The sequence below is a fragment of the Lupinus angustifolius genome, chromosome LG13 (assembly GCF_001865875.1).
Source record: "Lupinus angustifolius cultivar Tanjil chromosome LG13, LupAngTanjil_v1.0, whole genome shotgun sequence".
NCBI classification, from domain to species: domain Eukaryota; kingdom Viridiplantae; phylum Streptophyta; class Magnoliopsida; order Fabales; family Fabaceae; genus Lupinus; species Lupinus angustifolius.
This window is the reverse complement of record NC_032021.1, coordinates 17254721-17269482: the sequence shown is the minus strand read 5'-3', so window position 1 is coordinate 17269482 and position 14762 is coordinate 17254721. Positions and strand designations below refer to the sequence as shown.

Genomic DNA, 14762 nt, shown 5'->3' with positions numbered 1-14762 from the left:
ATTATTCAAATAGAATATTATTATATTAAAGGATAAATATGTGACTTTGAATATGGATATTTTAATTGATTACATTTTTATTCAAATTCACATAATATTTAATTGATTACATTATTATTAATGAAAACTTTTCATTTGCATCAGCACTTTTTATCTACACATTAAGATCATTATTTTAGTACTTGTGATTTTCTTCATTAATGGAGAAACAAATATTTCAAAAAATAAAAGAAAATATAATTTGTAATAATATATTTATCCTTTTAATTACAATAAAATTATATTTTTGTCATTAAAAACACAGGAAAAAAACATGTACTTGAATAGGCTAGAATGATTATGTGAGATTCAATAAGCAGTTGTTAAAATAGTTGAGCATTGGTTAGTTGCTTAATTAGTTTAGTTAGGATAATTAGTTTTTCTATCTTTTATATAAAAGATTCAATGTAATTTTATTATCAATCTATTCAATAAATAATATTTCATTCTCTCATCTTTCTTGATTCATCAAGATTTTTTTTTTCATGTCTCCTACCATTTTAACTTGGTATCAGAGCGATAATTATTGTTTTGACCACTTTCGCTTATGCTTTTATCGTTCCAAGATTCAAGATAGAATCATCATCATCATGCATCAATCATCAAAGTGAGAAGAAGTTGGAGTTTGATCAAGGGAAACTCATCGTCATATTCAGAACCTTCAAACAAAGAACTCCTTCATTCTTTCTTCCTTTATGTTTTCTTCTTCCTTGCTCCATTCGAGGTTAAATTCTCATAATATATTGAAGAATGCTCAATCAAGTTTATATCATCAAGAATTAATAAGAAAGATGACCATCAAGACTCATTCAAGAACTTCATCAAGAAATAAAGTGCAACTCTTTTATTACTTCTAGCATCTCGGATAGCATCAATTGCAGCTTAATAAAGAAGTCTTCATCTCTAGAATCATGTTTAGGTCCTACACACAAAGTGTCTATATCTGTTCCAGGGCCATGCATATATAATCAAAAAGTGAAAATCTTGGCATTTGCTTCGTGCACCCGATGTTCATTGAGTCCTTTGACCCGGCTAATGGTTTTGATTTGTTAGAAAAGTCTTGGCTTTGGTGCACATACATTCTTTTCATATTATCTATCACTTACCTCATATTATGTTTTTTTTTTCTTTACTACTCTATTTTCTTTACATCTCTCATTAAACACATAATACTATGGTGTGTATTTTACATCATTGAAGCAGTATATTAGGATTGAGATTCATATCCATTTTCTCTCTTTCATACATTATGGTTGGTTTGGTTGGTTAAGCTTATGTCGAAATAGATGGTTAAACTTTGGATGAAGTTGTTTCTGCCCTATGGTGGTTAAACGTCAGTATTGCTTCACATTCAGATTTCAAGACTAGGAGACGAAGATTCGCTCACCAGCAAGAGAAGGAATTAGAGTATATCATTGTGTTCAACACAATTATTTCAAACTCAGAATGCTTAATACATTCCAGCTTGTGGGGGAATGTTAAAATAGTTGAGCATTGGTTAGTTGGTTAATTAGTTTAGTTAGGATAATTAGTTTTTCTATCCTTTATATAAAGGATTCAATGTAATTTTGTTATCAATCTATTCAATATTCAATAAATAATATTTCCTCCTCTCATCTTTCTTGATTCATCAAGAAGTTTTTTTTTTCATGTCTCCTATCATTTTAGCACAGTTCTATGTGGAGAACATTGAATGAGAAGGGTTATTAACTCATCAAATCTTTCATCCATGCTCTATACTAATTGATCATATTTTATTTTAAAATAGTAGTTAAGGATAAATTGAAAAAATCATTTAGAAGTGTATTCAGCGTCAGAGTTTATATTTACAGTAAGTAAGTAGCCATAATTGTGACCATAATATTAAGGTTGAGTATTTCAACAATAAGTCAAAACCACTTTTATGGTGGCATTAGCAACATAATCTCATATTTTTTGCAAAAATAAGATAAACTCGACATAAACACAATAACAATTTAAACTACTAACCACAACAATAATTTAAATCAAACTATTAAGTGCCTTACCTAAAACTCATTACAATAAATCAAGATCCAAAGTAAAATATAAAACAAAATCAATCTAGTTTCCATTACTTATGAAGTATGTTGATGCTCTTATGGCATATTGCAACAATAATCACGATGTTAATTCATTTTATTTAAACTTTTTATTTTGAGATATAGAGAAATTGTGAAAAACCTTTTTATTTCATATATTGGAAAATTCTAATACAAGTCCATTACATAAGTTGAACTCATATTTTTATTTACTATCATTTAATTGCCTAATGTGGTTTTACCCACTATACAACAACAATTTTCTGTATTACAAATACCCCCATTTTTGTATCCATTCTTAATGCAATTGTAGTCACAATCTTTTTTTCCAAGACAAAACCCTATGCAGTTTTTTGGAAATTCTGCACTTACCAATGGTGCTCCTGCATTACAATGAAATTAGGTTAATATATTTATGCACTCATAAGTCATATCCTAATAATAATTTGTAGAGATCACTACAAATCTTCGATTTGGAATAAAAAAATAATATATAAGTACTAACTATATGAGTACAAGAATCCTTTAATGGTTGGCAAGGTCACTGGCTACATAAAATATTGAAAAACCCACCAAAAATCATAAAAATAAGCTATTTTATGATAAAAATAAAAATAAAAGATTCAAGGGTGTACCAAAGATACACCAACCAAAACCAACATGAGAAATAACAAGGCACAAAAGCATGAACCCTAAATTTATCACCAAATAGAATTGTGCTCTATTTTAAATGGATTTATACTGAAGATAGGGGAAATATACTTGGCTAGATTTTTGTTACTTTACCTGAAGCTAAGACCAATGCAATGCACAACATTCCTATGAAAAATTGTTGATAGAAGCTAAAAGCCATTTTATGAAAATCCTATGATATTCTAACACTTTTTTTCTTGGAAGAATGTAAGATGGAGATAATGGTTAACACAGAGTTCATTATATATAGTCTCTTTGATATGAAATTTTGGAAATATATCCAAATGAATTCAAAGATTGAAATGTATTTGTAAAAAAATGTGTTTTTTTTATTTTCATTTATAACTTTGATCAATAAAAAATATTAATTACACCTATGTTATATTTACTTTAATTCCCAATTTTTTTATATTATATAACTGCCTTCAAATGCTTCTAAATATACCAACAGATGTTGGCTCAAGTGGTACATGTTTGATTCCCCTTAAGCAAAGTCTCGGATTTGAGTCTTGTGGATGGAAAAATACTCACTGGAAGAGTTAAACCTACATACCTGTGAATGTTTTCGGCTTGGACAGGATTGTTTCCAGTGTGAGGATACTTGTGGGAAACAAAAAAAAATGATTCTAAATGTAAAAAATGTAAGTGAATTATTGAAACTAAATTTTAATTAATTAATTACATGCAAGGGGCCAATTAAGTGAACATAAAAATTGTTAAAATATTAGATATGTGAGGTTAATTTCTCCACAATCCATAGAATGTTGATTTCCTCTTCATGAACAATCACTTAACATTATAAAAATGATGGTGAAATCATATTTATCATTAGGCAGAATGCAAACTATATCCTTAATTTATAGGATATGACAAGTTGTTTTTTGTGGCATACTTCATGCAACATGACTTTTCAAATAATAACTTATTTCACATTACATTTAATTGACTATATTATTATTTAAATAAAAATAATATTAAATTAAAGGAACAATATGTAACTTTGAATATGGACATTTTATTTTATTTAATGAGGAATTTACAATAATGATAAATTATTAATGAAAACTTTTAATTTACGATGGAGCTTTTTACCTAACACATGCATATCAGTATTTTAGTTGTAAATATATATTATATATATGGTACTACTGAAATATACATATTCATAATAATACTTTATACATACCAAGAATATATTGTATAGAAGTCGAACATTTATAAATATTAGTATGATAATTTCATAAATATTGACCCATATTCTTATTTCATGATATTAAATATATTTATCAAGTATTTAATTTTTATATAATTCACTTTATAGAATTATAATGTTTTTGTTTTATATTGGCATACTTTATTTCATACTTTATGTCCAATTTAATATAAGATATGTGATTATTATATTAAATTATTAATGATAGTTACCTATAATTTTATAGTTTTTTAGAAATTAAAAAATGTGGAAAGCAAAATAGAGTATTGGAAATTAGTCCATGATCATAATTAGACCATATTTTGCCTTTATATATATACTAGCGTGTTTGTGTCCGTCAACCCGCTTTTTTATTGCTTGGAATGTAATTGTTTATTTAAATAATTGAATCACTTATAGTTAGTTTTGTAGATGAAATGTATAATTAAGGCGAAATTAGTGAAATAAATTTATCATGATTGCACAAAGTAATAAATATTATAACTCAATTAATGATTTTTCTTTAATATGATGAAATTGAGGAAAAAATCATATTTATAGATAGTTTTTATTGAATATTGAAGTCGTAAGAACATACTTAAAGAGATAAATATCATTACAAAATATTTTTTGTTTTGTAAGTAAAGAAAAAAAAATGTTGTGGTTACAAAATTAAGAAAAAGACACAATTAAGAAAATAATATGGGACATGTAATGATGATATGGACATTAGATTATATGGTCTTTTGTAGAAAATAGAAAATATGTGAGAGCAAAATAGGAAATTATAAATTACACCATAATGGGTGATTACACAATGTTTTGGCTTTATAATAAGTATAGATTATAGAGAATATAAAAATTAATAACTCTCGTGTCTGTCAACCCGCTTTTCTGTTGTTTGGAATGTAATTGTTTATTTAAATAATTGAATTACTTGTAGTTAGTTTTGTAGATAAAATGTATAATTGGGGCGAAATTATTCAAATAAACTTATCATGATTGCACAAAGTAATAAATATTATAACTCAATTAATGATTTTTCTTTAATATGATGAAATTGAGGGAAAACATCATATTTATAAAGAGTTGTTATTGAATATTTAAATCGTGAGAACATACTTAAAGAGATAAATATCATTACAAAATATTTGTTGTTTCGTAAGTAAAGAAAAAAATGTTTTGGTTACAAAATTAAGAAAAAGACACAAATAAGAAAAATAATATGGGACATGTAATGGTGATATGGACATTAGATTATATGGTCTTTTTGTAGAAAATAGAAAATAGGTGAGGGCAAAATAGAAAATTATAAATTACACCATGGTGGGTGATTACACCATATTTTGGCTTTATAGTAAGTATATATATATATATATATATATATATATATTTACTTTCAAGTTAAGTTACATTCAATAGACTAAATGAGTGAAACTTAAAAGTTATTTAAGATTTCTCTTTTGTCTCTCATCACTTATTACACTCATTCATTTGGTCCGTTGAATACAAGAAAATCAGATTGGGTATAACTAATATAACTTAACTTGAGTGTAGAGTGAGTTGTGAACTTGTATCATTTATTTATATTATGAAAGGTTGAGATTGTTAAATGTTAAAACTCCAAATTTATTTGTTTTGTAGAGTGAGTTGTGAACTTGTATCATTTATTTATATTTTGCGGTTGTTAAGTGATATTTTTGTATTGATATATGTTTTGTAATTTAAACTTTGAATTTGTTAAAGACTTAAAGTTGTTTGTTTATGTGAATTTTGAGTATATTATGAATATGGATTATAAATTTGGGTATCTACCTATTTGAATTTTTTTGTTATAGATTTATATATATAAATATAAGCAGGTATGTCCGGTTTAACAGACATGTGGTTTAATTACTAAATTATTGGTTGAACCAGTGTACCACTATACCAATACCCTGACCGGTTTGATAATCGGTATGGTTTTAATAACACTAAATGTAAAAACCAAATTTTGTCAGAACCTTATTCCTTATAATTAATAATGATAATTTTAAAATCTAAAATATGATAAATTAGTGAAATGTAGACAACATAAAAAGAAGTTTTTCATTTTCTTTTTATACCATGATCGTTTTAGCTCATGAAAAGGGTTATTGACTCATCATATTGTTTACTCATGCTCTCTACTAAGTGATCATATTTTATTTTAAAATATCAATTAAGGATAAATTTTAAATCCAATTAGGATTGTGTCCAACGTCAAAATTTGCAGTAGCAACATTACAGTTTCAAGAGTTTCAACAATAAGATTATGACCAAAATTATGATGGCATTGGCAACATAATCCCATATTTTTTTGCACAAATATGATGAACTCAACGTAACGATGATAATAATTTAAAGCACTAACCACAATGAGAATTTAAAGGACTAAGAGTGTTAAGTTCCTTACCTAAAACTAGTTACATTAAATCAAGATCCAGAGTAAAATATAAAACAAAAGCAATCTAGTTTCGTTACTCATAAAATATGTTGATGCTCTTATGGCATATTGCTACAATCCTCACAATATTAATTCAATTTTTTTTTAAACATTTTTATTTGAGATATAGAGAAATTGTGAAAAACCTTTTTATTTCATATATTGGAAAATTCTAATACAAATCCATTACATAAGTTGAACTCATATTTTTATTTTACTATCATGCACTACTTTAATTGCCTAATGTGGTTTTACCCACTATACAACAACAATTTTCTGTATTACAAATGCCCCCATTTTTGTATCCATTCTTAATGCAATTGTAGTCACAATCTTTCTTTCCAAGACAAAACCCTATGCAGTTTTTTGGAAATTCTGCACTTACCAGTGGTGCTCCTGCATTACAATGAAATTAGATTAATATATTTATGCACTCATAAGTCATATCCTAATAATGATTTGTATTGATCTCTACAAATCTTTGCTTTGGAATTAAAAATATATATATATAAGTACTAACAATACCTTTATTTGTTGGTAAGGTAAATAAAATATTGAAAAACCCACAAAAAAAATCATAAAAGTAAGCTATTTTATCATAAAAATATAAATATAAATATTCAAGGGTGAGATATATATATACCGATTTGCAATAAGAAAATAAAATTAGGTTTTACTATTGAATCTTCCATTTAAAGTTATCACCAAATAGAATTGTGTTCTATTTTAAATGGCTTTATACTGAAGATAGGGGAAATATACTTGGCTAGATTTTTGTTACTTTACCTGAAGCTAAGACCAATGCAATGCACAACATTCCTATGAAAAATTGTTGATAGAAGTTAAAAGCCATTTTATGAAAATCCTATGATATTCTAAACACTTTTTTTCTTGGAAGAATGTAAGATGGAGATAATGGTTAACACAGAGTACATTATATATAATCTCTTTGATATGAAATTTTGGAAATATATCCAAATGAATTCAAAGATTGAAATGTATTTGACAAAAAGGTGTTTTTTTTTAATTTTCATTTATAACTTTGATCAATAAACACTAATAATAAATTACACGTATGTTATATTTACTTCAATTTACAAATTTTTTCATTATACAACTGCCTTCAAATGCTTTTAAATGTGAAAATGTAAGTGAAATGTTGGAATTGAAATTTTAATTAATTAATTTTATGCAAGGGAGTCAATTAAGTGAAAATAATTCTCTAATAAAAATTATTAAAATGTTAAATATGGGTTATACACTTATACTCTTATATATGGAGGATTAAAATTAAAATTTAGTTAATAAATATATAATCACTTAAAAAAGTTACATGCATTTATAAAAAATCAAATTATTCATATTAGTTGTGTCATTTCTTATTATATATGTTTTTTCTTCTTTTAGTATTTCTCTTTCATATCATAGTGATTAATAGTTTAATACTTTAGCAATAGAATCATGATTAATTAGGATTTCTCTCTCATAAATTCAATAATTCTTACCACTCCTAGTTTTAAGTGATTTATTTTAAATTTATTGACAACTCTTATCTTCACAATTATGATGCTATATAAATCATATCTTATTTTTCTTTGGGTTTATAGTGAGACTTATTATTATTATTGGTAGTATCAGTAATAACATTACACAAGTAAGTGGAGTGTAGAAAATTGGTGATGTTATAAATAACAAGTCTCAAATGTTAAATGAAACATGTATATTATTAGTGATGATGTGAATTGCCACAATCACTCTATATGGTTACAACATATACCTAATCGAGAGATGTATAAGTACATTACATTAAAACATAAATATAACAATAATAATCCTAATAGACATGATACAGTAATAATACATTTACTAAAAACATGTATTATATTTGTATACATAAATATAACTGAAAATGCATTTCACTACAAGCATTTGCTATTTGATCATAAGAGAAAACAAACGAACATTTGGGAGATGATTTATTTGATCATAATATAAATCAATAATTATTTTATTATTCATAAGATCAAAATAACGACTAAATATAAAATATGGTCATACACTATAGAATTAAATAAACATAAAAATTTGACTAATTTAACAAATATATTAAAAATATAATTCCAAAATCAATCAATTCACAAAAAAATACATTAATGCCATATGAATTGTATTACAACTAACACTTTTCAAAAAATAATTACTTGAAAATGACATATATAAAAGTAAAAGTATAAAGTTAATGTCAAACATTAAATTCTATAAGTGGTATAGGAATAGCAAGCATTTAATCATTGCTCACATTAATCTTTAATTTTCATTACCAGCAATGATGTGAAACATAAGATGTAATTCAAATAGGAAGAGATCGAGTGATTGATTTATAATTAATAATATCTATAAATATATAATTATATTAATGTAAAATATATATAATTATATTGAATTAACATATCGATCTCTATCTTTTTTTAGAAATAAAGTAAAATAAAACATTAGAGTAACGTTCTGCTTTTTATTTTATTTTAAGTGAATCGTCAAGTTTACTTTCCAAGTAATTATGGTTTATCCGAGTTTAACACAGTCAAATTTGAATTTTCATGGTTCAAAGTGGTTCAATTAATCATTCAATTAGGACTAAAAACAGAATCGTTTTTAAGTTTGGTTAGCAATCAAATTGATCTGATCGCTCGGTCCAATTATGACAACATTGATTATAGCAACAAGTTAATACTTAATAATATTACCCTTTCAGAGTTACTTTAAGCATTCAAAAGGTTTAAAAAAGTAAATATTATTGACAAATGTAATTCACAACCATAGATTTATATATCATGATGAATTATCTAGGAATTCCATAATAATTTTAAAAAGCATTCATCAATCTAATTGTCATTAACTAATGGCTGCTAGTATATGCACACTGTGAGCATCATTTGGTTTTGTACAAACCAAATTAGATTTGAGAACAAAAGATTGAATTTTCCTCAAGCTATTACAAAGATTAAAGGGACAATTATTATTGGAACATGGTTTGTTGAAAATTATTAGTGGGAACTTTTGGGTGTGAAATATAAAAAACACTCAAGTCCCACATAGAAGAGTTTTGAAAAAACAACTCTCAAGTCCTACATAGAAGAGTTTTGAAAAAAAACAACAACTCTCAAGTCCCATATTGGAGAGATGAGGAACTTGAAAAAATCCCAAGTTATAAATAGAAGCATTCTCCCTTCATATTTTTTTGCCCCAATATGAATGCACTTTTATTCAACTTTTTCTTTCTCCCTCTTATTTTCCGTCGATGCATTTCCGGTAAACTTCTCCCCCTTTCTTTTTGTGGCACTATGAAATGGCACAAGCAGCCATATTGTGGGAATTTCGAGAACTGACACTAGTAGACAGTATTGGGAAAAGAATTGGCACAGATAGCCATATTCTGGAAATTTCGATAATTAACACCGGTAGTCAGTATTGGGGGAAAGAATTGGCACAGGTAGCCATAGTGTGGCATTTCGAGAACTGACACTGGTAGTCAATATTGTGGGAAGATAATTGGCACGGGTAGCCATATTGTGGATAATTTCGAGAATTGACACTGGTGGTCATATTATGGTGGGTGTATTCGAGATCGGTTCTTATAGTGCAATAACAATTCGATAACAAATATCTGGGCTGTTTTATCCTGTGGACGACGTGGTTGATAGTCTACTTGCATATTTTGGGCAGTACCACAAAACGTCTTAAAGAGAGCGACCTGGTCGTGACACAGCCAATAAATATTATTTCGTGCCATTTAGAATTGCTGCAAGTTACAGTTACAACAATTACTTTATCTGGTAATATATGCAAACAAATAAGTATATAAAATTACAAACAAATAATATATGCAAATTACAAACAAACAAAATTATGCTATAATTATACAAAGACATGATTCTATTTTTTCATTTTCTTTGATTGTTTTTTGCTTGTCATATCCTTGTTTGGAGGAACATATTGATTCACTCAATGTCCCTATTATGATCATCTCTTATATATAAATCATCCTCACTGATTGGTCTACTCTCACGCGACTATGATGTCCCTAAAAAGGTTCATCCTTATAATCAAAATCTTCATATTCTTGTTATCAATATTATTGACGATTATTTTGTTAGTTACAAGAACAACGGATCATTCATATTAGCTGGGTCACTAACGTAGAATATTTTGTTGAGTCTGTGATGCTAGAATAAATGACTCATCTTTATATTTTGGCTAATTAAGATCCATCTTGATGAGCCCTAACACATCAACTCGAAAGTCATTATTGTTATCAACTCACATATACAAAAAACCGGCAATCAAAACATTGTGTAATCCAATTCTCACATTTGTTCAATCACCTCAAAGTATGACATATTCACATATATTGAGTTTCTATCTTTGACACTTGACATATATTGAGTTTTTATCTTTGGCAATTGACATATCCTCAACAATTTGATTTTTTTAGTCACTTTATGAAACATCGATTATGCTATTTGGAAATTCATTTTTCATTCTTACATGAGTTAGAATTCGTAACCATCTCCTTGTATCTTTCAACATATGGCTCAACCTCATCGGCATTATGTACAACATATAAGTTTGGTTGCTCCAATTTGGTTCCTGATATAGTTAATATTTGATTCTAGTAATCTCATCACCGAATGTTCTTTCTGCATATTGAGGCTTTGGAATGCTTATTAAATTACAATCGGCAAGATATCCGATAAAAAAATCAACAACTTCTTCAACAAATATATCTCAATAATACAACCATCTAGTCTTGACCGGTTAATGACATACCCTTTTAATATCTTCATATAACGCTCAAAAGGGTACATTCATATCATATAGGAAGGATCATACAATTGTGTCTTGAACAAGATGAATGCTTAGATGAATCCTTATGTCAAAAAAAAGTGGGAAATACATCTTAAGCTCACACAAAGTCAAAATAATTTGTCTTTGCAATGTAAGTAATATCTCAAGGCCGATCACTTTGCTACAAATTGTCTTGAAGAAGAAGCATAACTTAGTTATGGTTTCTCGCACATTTTTAGGTAGAATGGACCATATGTCGATAGGCAAGAAATGCTTCATGAGTACATGACAATCATGAGATTTAAGACCTTTTAACTTGAGGTCTTTCATTGATACGAGGTTCCAAATGTTGGAAGAATACCCCTCTGGAACTTTAACACAATGAAGAAATTTATAAAATTCTATTTTATCCTTCCCCGACAAAGTATAAGTTGTTGGAGGTAGATATGTTCATTTTCCCTTCATTACTGGACTCAATTCCTTTCTTATTCTCATACTAACCAAGTCCAATCTTCCATTCAAGCCATCTTTGGTCTTACTAGGGACATTGACTAAGGTATCAATGAGACTTTCAAATACTTTTTTCAATATGCATAACATCGAGGAAATGTCTTACATATAATGAGCTCCAATATGATAATTCAAAGAAGATTGACCTTTTCTTCCACCCATTTGTGACTATTTCTTTTGAATTTTTTTTTTACCAAAGTCATTATTGAAACTCTTTAGCTTTTGAAATAATTGGTCACTTGTCAACGACAAAAGAGCACAATCTTCTTCATTGTTCTCATCAAATGCTTTCCTTCATCGTTGATAGTGATGATTTGAACGTAAAGATCTATGATGGTCAAGGAAGATATTCTTCTTATAGTGTTCCAACCTTGTTGAATGACTATTTTCTTCATATACAGGACATGCAAAATGCTATTTTGTACTATATCGTGATAGATTATCATATCCATGGAGATCACTAAATGTATCGAACAAGAAAGTCCTCAAGTTGCATCTTTCTTCCCTATACGCATCATATACATCTATACATGTCTCTCACATTTGTTTCAAGTCTTCAATTAGTGGAGCCAAGTATGTGTCTATGTCATTTTTTAGTTGTTTAAATTCAAAGTTAACACAAATACATCACATATTTATGCTTCTTGCATAGAGAATGAGGTAAGTTGTATATCACCAACATCATTGGCCATGTACCATGGGAGCTACTTTGGACACTATGTGGGTTAATTCCATTAGTTGACAATGCAAGGCATATATTTCTTGATTCTTGACCAAAACTAGGATAATCATTATCAATTTTTCTCCATTGAGGAGAATCTACAAGATGTCGAAGTTTGCCATCTTTAATCCTTTTATCAGCATGTCATGTTAAATTCTTCGCATCTTTTGCATTACTGAACATATGCTTAAATCTTGATTTGATGGGAAAATATCATACAATCTTTTTAGGAATTGAGTTTTCATTCTTATATCGCGATCCATTACATTTAGGACAAAACTTTAACGAAACATACTCATTAAAAAATAAGATACAATCATATTCATAAATATGTATCCTATTGTAGTCCATGCCAATGGAGCATAACATTTAGTTAGTATCATACATTCGAGAAGGGATCATATTATCATCCAACAACATATCCTTTAGAAGTGAAAGTAGGTTTGTGAAACTCTTCTTACCCCATCACCTTGGCATCGTTGCCAATCTCATGAACTTAGTACAACTATCATATGATGATTTCTCAGCATCATTTATAAACTATTGAAACATCTCAGGATAATACTGAAGATCCTCTTCGACAACATTTGTCATTTCCTCGAAAAAATGCCCTTCATATGCATGTATGTTATTTTCTTTCATACGCATCACAAGACAATCCTTAAGATCTCTTTTCTCACCTTGCCTTATCCAACATGTGTAACTCTGATCAATACTGTGACACCCTAAATGAACTTTCAACTCATTTAAAGTAACTCGATTGGAGTAACAACATTTTAAATAACGACATACAATTATATTAGAGCTAAATGAGTGAACTTTCAATTTGGACATTAATTCGGACATTAAGTAAGAACATTATATAATTCCTCTTAACAAAATTCTACAACATCAAAATTCAAAACAAAGCAAAGCATATATAAATATCCCTAAAAGTAAGCTTTACTAGGTGAAAAATGAAACTCTAACTCAATACAAGCTAAATGAGTGAACTTTCCATTTAGACATTAAGTAAAAGATGTGTAATAAAGGTGAAATGTAAGACCTCAGTTCTGTAATGTGACCCCCTAGGCCCATGAATATACTGAGCGTGCCACCACAAGTTTAAAAACCCATGAAGTATTTTATTCCCCATAAAGGGGAGCCTTTCGTCACTCGAACCAATGACCTTAGGGACAAATAGTCCTTATTCTATGAGTTTCTACCCTTAAGCTACAAGCTACAAGGGACAATAGCTTAATGGTAGCGACTCATGTAAATAATGAATATTTGTCTTTGAGGACATAGATTCGAGTTATAGAAGGCTCCCTTTCATGGATAATAAAATATTGCATGGTGTATTTAAGCTTGTGGGTGGCACGCTTAGCGTATTCATAGGACGGGGAGGTCGTATGTCAATATTGGGGTTTTACCGGCGGCATGCTCAGTATATTCATGGACTCAGGGGTTGCATGTTAGAACTAGGGTGTTACATAAAATCTAACTAAATACAAGCAAATATTTATATATAAAACTCACTTTTAATTTGGATTTGAATGAGTGAACTTTCAGAGTTGAGAGAGTGATGTTGAATGATTTTTGTGTTGATTGATTTTGAGGTTGAAAGAAATTTTCGGTGTTGAATGATTTTGAGAGTAAACGAATTCTGGTGCTGAGTAAATGAGTTTTGGGATTGCTGAATATCTATGAATGCAGGAAATTTTTAAGGTTTTTAGGCTCTCCTAAGAATTCAACAATGCTAATTAACATGAGCGTTGTTGAAGATATTCAATTAAACAATTGTGTCTACAATAAGCATTATTGAAGATATCACATACAAATAATAAAAATTAATTACATAGATTATGTAGAACAATTAATTAATTGTGTTTTTAATTAAATTCAAATAATAACATAAAGGAAATAATTCAAAAAGTATAGTGTAAGCAGTCAACAACACTCATTAATGGGAACGACATTAAAGATATCAAATTCAGTAGTGTTTTCTACATGGGTTGTTGAAGATATCCCATATGAATAGTGACAATTAATTGCATAGATTACGTAGAACAAATAATTACATGTAGAACATTTAATTAATTGTGTTTTTAATGAAATTCAAATAATGACATAAATAAATAATTCAAAAAGTACAGTGTAAGCATTGAATAGTCTCATTAACATTAGTGTTGTTGTAGATATTCAATTCAATAATGCTTTCTACAACAATATACCCAATACAAAACAATTAATTACATA

The 14762-nt window shown here is 28.1% G+C and overlaps 2 long non-coding RNA genes across 2 annotated transcripts; both read right to left on the bottom strand.

Annotated features, from left to right (window-relative positions):
• LOC109325112 lies at positions 2228 to 2992 on the bottom strand. The gene is made up of 2 exons (XR_002105083.1): positions 2886 to 2992; positions 2228 to 2482 (listed from the first exon to the last, which is right to left on the bottom strand). It is a non-coding gene; the product is annotated as an uncharacterized LOC109325112 (long non-coding RNA).
• LOC109325111 lies at positions 6582 to 7404 on the bottom strand. Its single transcript, XR_002105082.1, has 2 exons — positions 7235 to 7404; positions 6582 to 6844 (listed from the first exon to the last, which is right to left on the bottom strand). It is a non-coding gene; the product is annotated as an uncharacterized LOC109325111 (long non-coding RNA).